The 8,321-nt window shown below is 44.2% G+C and overlaps 1 pseudogene; it reads left to right on the top strand.

Moving 5' to 3' along the window:
- The first annotated feature begins 337 nt into the window (after window positions 1-337).
- On the top strand, window positions 338-1,057 carry LOC147451460 (uncharacterized; annotated as a pseudogene).
- Window positions 1,058-8,321: the final 7,264 nt, after the last annotated feature.

The following is an 8,321-nucleotide window of genomic DNA, read 5'->3' on the forward strand; positions in this document are numbered from 1 at the left end:
GTTGACGTGGGGATGGTCTGCTTTGTGTGTCTACTCCTTGTGGGCAGCTTTAACCTTGGTGACTTTGTTGATCTGCAAGCCCTCATCCTAGAGGCGCCGAGATGGTTACCATCCACGGCTTATAATTAAGAGCTGGCCTGCCGCCTGTGCCAGTGTGTGTAGGTTGGATGCAAGCAATGGAATGGCCTCACCAATGACAATAGTGTGCGTGCGTGTGTGTGTGTGTGTGTGTGTGTGTGTGTGTGTGTGTGTGTGCAAGCTGTTGCCATCACCCACAGCGTGCAGCCCCCCTAGTTTGCCCCCTTTCCATTGCCCGCCAATGAGTATGGACTCCTCGATGGTGGCTATCCATGCGTTTACAGAAGGGGAGTGTATCATCTTGTTCTCATCAATTGTAGTAGATTGGATTCCAAGGGTTGACGATGAGCGGAGTGAAGATGGTGTTGGGTGCGATATGACTGTCGACGGTGGTGAACGTGAGCATGGAAGAGTCCGACGAGTTAGATGCAGGGAAGGCAGTAGGAGAAGGTGTTGGGCAGTGCTCTACGATGCAGCTGTAATGGAAAGGCGAGGGGGCCGCTGCTCAGACCCATGATTCTGGCCATGGCCTCAAAGCCGTCATCTTGGTCACAACAGCTCCGATGGCACCGAACAAGAAGTCAAGCAGCGCGACTGCCAGAGATGAGCTTGCCGACGGGCATGCCGCCATCCTGCTACACTTTGAGGTAGGTGCAGATGGAGTTGTCCGGCCTCGACATTTAATTGGAGGCGGCGCCCAGGAGATTGCAGAGAGGGGAGTCACCTCTGATTATGGAAAGACTTGTGGAGTCCACCACTCGGGGTCGAAGATGGGCTGATCCAACTGCTCCAAGCACGGGTGGCAGGACTGGCATTGCAAGCACGTAAGGTCTGCGGCGGCTGTGTCCATTGTCATGTGAAAGGAGCGACGGGTGTTGTCCACAATTACAGGTCGCACATAGTAGTTAGCACTACCAAGTTCATGACCCAGAGACGAGCAGTAACGTTCAACACCTTCGATCTTGGAGTGCCTACCTAGTTAGCTAGCCTGTATTGTTATTTATTATGCATCGCTGCTCATCTCCAGCACATCCCAACACCGACATTGCAGCGTGGCTACTCTGCTGAATGACGAACGTAAGAACGGTGCTGACGTTGCTCGAAAACTTATCTTGTTTGGTCATGATATTGCAGGCGTAGGTGCACACATGTGCGACCGAAACTAGAGCTACCAATCTATTTTATTCCTTTATATGGTAGGCCAGGAACTCATTAGTATTTGACCAAAACTCCCATGTATTTTGACTTCCATGGAGACTCTTCAAGGTCACACGTCTTGAGGACTATATGTCCTTACCTTGATATTGTCCATGTGCAAAGGATTATGTGTCAAATTCTTCCATCGCGGACGTACATCAGTATAGTGCATGATGTGTCAGGGAATTCTGAAAATTTGGTATCCTGGTCCAATGTGATTTTCATAGAGCAGCAGCTGCAGCGAGAGTAGAAGGAGGATATACAGCTAGATAGTGACAAAGAGAATGGAAGTAAGGAGTTTACGATGATTTTGGTCAGCCACATGTCTGCATGGTTGGAGAGGTATGCATGCAACATGCTGCTTGAGGATATGCCCACAAATTGTTTTAAGGGTGTGTTGGCATCGCTCATGCACATGTGTCCGCACCCAGCTTTGTGTGAGGCAATTGTGACACATCTTAAGAGGCAGATGTTGGAGGTCTTCCCGACTGGGTAGCACGATGAGACAGTAAGTAGAAGACAATTCTCAAGAGAGAGAGAGAGAGAGAGAGAGAGAGAGAGAGAGACTATCCTTTCCCTGCCAGAGATTCTTCCTTTGCTTTCCTCTTCGTTGCTATTTCCTTCCATGCTGAATGGCAATGACTACACCCCATTAAAAGGAAGGGGAGCGAGAGAGAGAGAGAGAGAGAGAGAGAGAGACTATCCTTTCCCTTCCAAAGATTCTTCCTTTGGTTTCCTCTTCGTTGCTATTTCCTTCCATGCCGAATGGCAATGACTACACCACATTAAAAGGAAGGGGAGAGAGAGAGAGAGAGAGAGAGAGACTATCCTTTCCCTGCCAGATATTCTTCCTTTGCTTTCCTCTTCGTTGCTATTTCCTTCCATGCCGAATGGAAATGACTACACCCCATTAAAAGGAAGGGGAGAGAGAGAGAGAGAGAGAGAGAGAGAGAGAGAGAGAGAGAGAGAGAGAGAGAGAGAGAGAGAGAGAGAGAGAGAGATGATCCCTATCCATTCTCACGTAGCACAGATATGGAGGTCCATGGGGTGAACTGAGGAGGAGGGTGTCAATCTCATCGAGGGCAAGCTAAGATCAAGTCAACGTTTGGTATCTCTACACGCTCCTGAAGAAAATAGAGAGAATCATAGACACAAGCCCATTCATGTTGCCATGTGGCAGTTTTGAGAGACGCCTCTCTCCATTAATATGGTTAGAGTTATAAGTTTCCAAAAAATCCTTTCAACGTAAGGGCGTCGCACATTGGGTTAGTAATCTGGGTCAAGGCATGATGGACAAGTCAGTAGACTAGGAATCCCAAGCAGTCTGCGAACTTAGAGCAATGCTCATATAAACATGGAAAATTTAAGAGAAGGTTTTTCTACTAAATTCCTCAAAAATTTGTAGGTTTTCTCACCTTCTACTTTGAATTTTGAAGATAAATCTCAGAATTTATAGATGGAAATATACTAAACCTAGGTTTCTTTTGTTTATCAACATGGTTGGGTGAAAGAGAACTTGCATGGGGAGAAGTCGTCCTAAGAAAGTGTTCATAAATTTATCCACCTTGAATACTCTTTTATCAAAGCACTCCTTATAATCCCCCACCATTACCACCTCCCTTGACAAGTCACCACCATCTTTGGCGGCACCACTAACTTTCCTACCCCCTTGATGGTAGGCTTCATATGATAGTTTGACACAAACTTTATGTGCCATGATGTGGAGTTCTCAAAAGAATGACCTCATTAATAGAATTATTTTCAAGTTCCCACAGTTTTCTCTAGAGTAACTTGAAAAGGCATAGCATGGTATTGTACGTCAACCCATAATAACTTGATGTAGAGTGAGAGAGAGGAGAAGAAGAAGAAGTGAAGAGCTCCCAAACTCTCCTTATTCATGAGATTAGTTTAGTGGCAACAACCTTACCTTTTTAGTGAAAATCTTGTGGTTTAATCCTTCGATTGGGGGGCTGAAATTGGAGACGAATATCAACATGCCATTATAATGGTTCCAAGTGTTCTAGTCCATCAAAGAAAATAGTCTACCCAAACCTTGTTCAAAGGGTTTTGTCGGTCAAAAATTTTTGGTTGATTTACCATAAAAAATAGGTGCAATCTTCAATTAGTTTTTTTGTTGTTGTGCTTGAAGTCACCTAAGAAATCATGTTTGAATTTTGTTTTGTATATGTGCCTTGCCCTATCTCGCTCGTTTTATGGATTGCTTGGAGAATCTCGCTCGATCTTTGAGATTCCTCCATGAGCCTATATTTTCACCTTTGCATGTCCGCTAGAATGGTGCCTAGGGACTTGTTCCACTCCTTAGATTTTCTTTGCTTTTCAATGCTGATAATCGTTAGCTTGCTTTCTTGGATTATCTCCGTGAACTTTTCTACCTCCAAGGATTTCTCAAAGATCTGACAGTTCCTTTTCTTCCAAATGTGTTTGAAGTAGCAAAACCTCACAATTTGTGTAGCAATGAGCAGTGTCTTACTCTTGAATGTCTTCCCTCCCAAGAAGAGATCATTTTTTAAGAATCCTATTTTCCAAGTTTTTTGAATCCATTTGCAAATCTTGCCTGCAAGAGCACAGATCAACAAACACTCCTTGAACAAGTGAGAGGTCTTCCCAAGACATTCTACATTGCAAGCATCTATCTGGACCAATTCCCTTGGCAGGGACCTTCACACGAGTTGGAATGCTCCCCATAAAACCTTCCATAAGAAGACCTTCACCCAAGCATTCTCGAATAGAGAGATCAACCTAGATTTTTCATTACTGCACTTTGATCCTACATTAGGAAGAGAATGGGCTCTAGGAGGGCCTATTTATTTGGCAGTTTAAGGAAGTCAAACCTTTGGTATTAAGAAAGTAATCAAAGGACAGCTTTTGAATTCAAAAAGTCAAAACGGCTAGTTTATTTGAGTTCAAAATTTTCCCCCAAAATGGAATTTAAAATCTAACAGGTAAAACCATCATGTAGCATATCTATGGAAAAAGCTCGATGCTAGACTGCAGATCTATGATCTCCACTCAAATCGAAGATCATATGTGGGAGTTATGGAAGGCCGAAAATCATAAAATTTTCCACCTCCTTTTTGGGGGGAAAAGTGCATCCTTTGACCACTCTTACACATCTCTTACACACCCACCATTCTTGCACACATGGCGTGCACCTATTTGTCAAATTGTTAATCACATCATAAGCCCATCCTCTTTCTAATGAAGGATAGGAAAAATGTTGGCACAATTTCTAGAGCCCTTTGATAACCTCAGGGCAGGTCTTGAAAAAGAGCAGGGAGTCATCCGCAAAAACCTTAGCCAGAAGTTGGTCATTATTAGGCAAAGCCAATCCTTGAATCTCACCTTTAGTAGCAATGTCCTCTAGTAATGTAACCAGAGGGTGGGATCCTATGGTGAACATCAAAGGGGCAAGAGGGAACCCCTATTTTATTGATCTTTCCACCTCAAAATCACCCACAATTCTATCATTGAACAGAAGCTCCGATTGGCTACCGACACCAGGGTGTTGACCATGCGGCACATTCGTGGCCAATGCCTATTGACTTCATGACATCTTCAATGAAAGACCATGTTATCCTATTGTAGGCTATATCAAGATCCAATTGAAGCAAGATACACTCTTGTTTAGTGAAAGTGGCATAGTCAATGCCAACCATTGTTGCCAAAATGTTATCATAGATAGATCTCCCCTTGATGAATCCATGCTGGTGGGGGGTGAGGACTTTGTCGAGGAGGGGGGAGAGCCTGAGGGATACAATTTTTGTGATAATTCTATAAGCTATTGGCATCATCGTTATGGGATTAGCAGACTTGCTTGGTGATAGACTTAATGAGGCCTCTTTTGATGCTTAGTTACATGACCCCATCACCCAGGGCTTAATTTGTCAATCTCATGACGGGATACTTAAGACCCTCCCAAAATTCCATGACAAACTCAATAGCCAAACCATCCCAACCGGGAGATCTTTCTTTGCCCAGAGCATGGAGTGCCAGGGATCATTCATCCTTGATGAATGCTTTCTCCGAAAGGTTGGCTTCAAAATGGGATACCATTCTTTTGATTCTCCCAAGGAGAGTTGATCAAGCATCATCTATCGCAGGGGAATGAGCCTTGGGTTGGACTATGATTTTTTGGTAGGTGGTTGAGCATTAAGAAAACCATTTTATCAAGATTTTTAGTATCATTTCCATTCTCATTTGTGAGCTTGTGAACTAGGCCCCAAATTCTTTGACTGTGAGGGCCGTACAGAAGTGTGTACAGTTGGTCTTCTCTGGCTGGAAGAAGGCTTCTCTAGAAAGGATTCTACTCTTCCTCACCTTCTCTAGTTGGAGATTGGTTGATTCTACTTTAACTTCTAGCCATTTACTTATGTTCCACCTATGAAGCAGAGCCTTCCCATTTTTCGATGGTCAAGATCTTAACTTGGTCAGTGAGCTCAGTGATGCCTTCCTCTTGTTTTCTCTTTTTTCAAGGACCTGTAGGTTTGATGGCTTTCTGAATACCCTTGGAAAAAATATCTCAGGCCCTTGGGCTTCCTAAGTCTTCATCTTTCTGAAGCTTTCTTAGAGTTTTGAGGATCAGGCTTTTGAAGAGAGGTACTTTGACTAGGTGGTTCCCTATTGAGAGTAACTTTTTAGACCCTTGAGGGCAATGATCCGCTCCTTTGGATTTTTTCAATTATATGCTTAGAGGAAGGTGATCTGAAAGGCACTGTGAAGTTATCACCTTCATTTCCATCCAAGAAGGAAGCCAATCAGCCTGATGAGAATAGTAGCAGCGGTCCAATAGGAAAGTCGTATGCGGGCGTATTGCAAGCTAGTGTATGTAAACATCTGCATGCTGCCCCATGGGCCTATCTCCCACATGTCCACCAATGCCCACTTCTCATAGAGGCTTAGCCATTTGGATTGTTCAGATACAGCTAACATGTTTGATGTGCCATTTTTGTCCCTTATTTTCTCCACCATATTAAAATAACCTACCAAGAGCCATTCTCCTTCAACCTAGATACCTTCCAAGTGCTCCCATAGTTTGGTCCTATCCCTCGATGTACAGGGTCCATACACATTGGTGATGGTGACAACATGTTGAGTCCATTTAAGCCTTATACACAGATCCCTTGGAGAGGGATGATTGAATACCACCTTTGGTTCAAGATCCCTATCCACAATTGAGAGGAAGCCATTGAATCCACCATCTCCCTCTCCATAGAACACCAACTTCTTCCCCAATGCTTGTTTTCTTTTGTTGCGAGCGTCCAGATGATGTTCTTGGATGGCCCAGCAATTGACATCCTTATATTTTCTAACTTCCTCCCAGAAGAGGGCATGCTTCTTTCAAGTCTTCAATCCTTTAATGTTCCAAGATTGGATAGCTAGATCTTACATCATTAGGAGAGAGGGAAAAATTCATCCACATCCCCCGATCCTACCCCATTTTTGCATCCCTAAAACTAGGAGAGTTAGGAGGCTCTCCATACAATTAGGGGCTCCTTCACCTAAAGCTCTTCAAAGGGATTGTGGAGCGGTAGGACACTAGTCCCTCCCTTTAGATGAGAAAGGGAGGGAGAGGAGACTTTCCCTTTCAAGGCTTTGATATCCTTCAATGTGATGGATTCTCTTGCCAGTGCCTTCACCCTTTTGATCCTCTTCAGTCCTCGAACTTGTACAACCGATAAATTTGTTATTGTCAGCAGTTTAGGTGTAGTAGAGTCATGAAAAGCAATTGGATTGTCCTTTCTTGGGCCATCGAGGATTTGTAGTGTGAGGCCTCACTTTGCCACAAACTTATCCTGTAAATTCAAGGTGGCTTCATTATCGCATATCATCACCTCTTTTTCCTCCCCTACTCATGTCTCTACGTTATCCTTCACTTATTTCTCCTTCTCTTTCACAACTCCTTCCTTTGATGGGACATAGTTGCCGCCCTGCAGTGACATCTTGTATTGTAGACTTGGTATTCCCATTTACTTTGCGGTAGTCCTTGGCAAAGTGCCCAAATTTGTTACACTCATAGCGTGTCCCAAAGTACGTCCCAAAATTGAGTGAAATAGTGAGAAGCCCAACTCCCACATTGATGACCATGCACTTTTGTGGTGACTTAGAGATGTTCTAGCCTATACAAATTCGGTTAGAGGTCCTCCAAAGTCCCCTTCTATTAGAAACAAACAAGGGGTGCCTAGATGACTGGCAAGTAACCTGATGTTATCCTAGAGCCAGATAGGCAGACACACAAACTCTTTTGACCCAGACCGGATGAACCCCTGGAGGGATTCCACTAAGTCAAAAACTGGTTCCCATGGCAGCACACACACACAGTGGTCTTGTTAAATGTGAGGGGGCCTTTATCCTGGATCTTAGACATGTCGGGTCCCTCCTTGAATCTCACCAAGCAGAAGCTCTTGGCTAGTTAAGTGGTGCTTTCAATGGCTCCTCCCATGACCTAGAATTTGAGGTCCTTGGATCCATCAAATTAGTTCAAACCTATTAGGGACCCTCCCACTGAAGCCAAACGAGCATAAGCCTAGCTTGCATGGCTAGCTTCTTTTTTATAAGCATTGGTGGAAGTATCCATCCAAACTGAGCGGGCAGCAACCGGTTGACCAAAATGATTGTCAAAGCTGACTGAAAGGGTAATGCGTGTGCTAGTCTCCACCCAATCGTGCTATTTTATAGCCTCCGCCTAGCGTACACACTATTTGGCCGTGCTAGTGGCCTTGCCCATAGGACCCATGTCCTCACATTACCCCCCCCCCCTTGGAAAATCGTTTTCGTCCTCGAAAACGGAAGTAGGAAAATGTTTCTTAAGTGCGGAGACATTCTCCCATGTAGAACCTTCTTCAGGTCTATCTAGCCATTTTACTAACACCTGTTGTCTGACATGATGTCTGATGCGAAGCTCATGAGAATCCAAAATCTTTTCGGGCTCATGAGGAATGCTTGGCGTTTCGATAAGGTCAACTCACACACATGTGTCAATGACGTTATCATTCTATCCTAGCTGTTTTGGTAAACAGCTAAAATGA

Source organism: Adiantum capillus-veneris, chromosome 9, assembly GCF_014529385.1.
Source record: "Adiantum capillus-veneris isolate H3 chromosome 9, ASM1452938v2, whole genome shotgun sequence".
In the NCBI taxonomy this organism is placed as follows: domain Eukaryota; kingdom Viridiplantae; phylum Streptophyta; class Polypodiopsida; order Polypodiales; family Pteridaceae; genus Adiantum; species Adiantum capillus-veneris.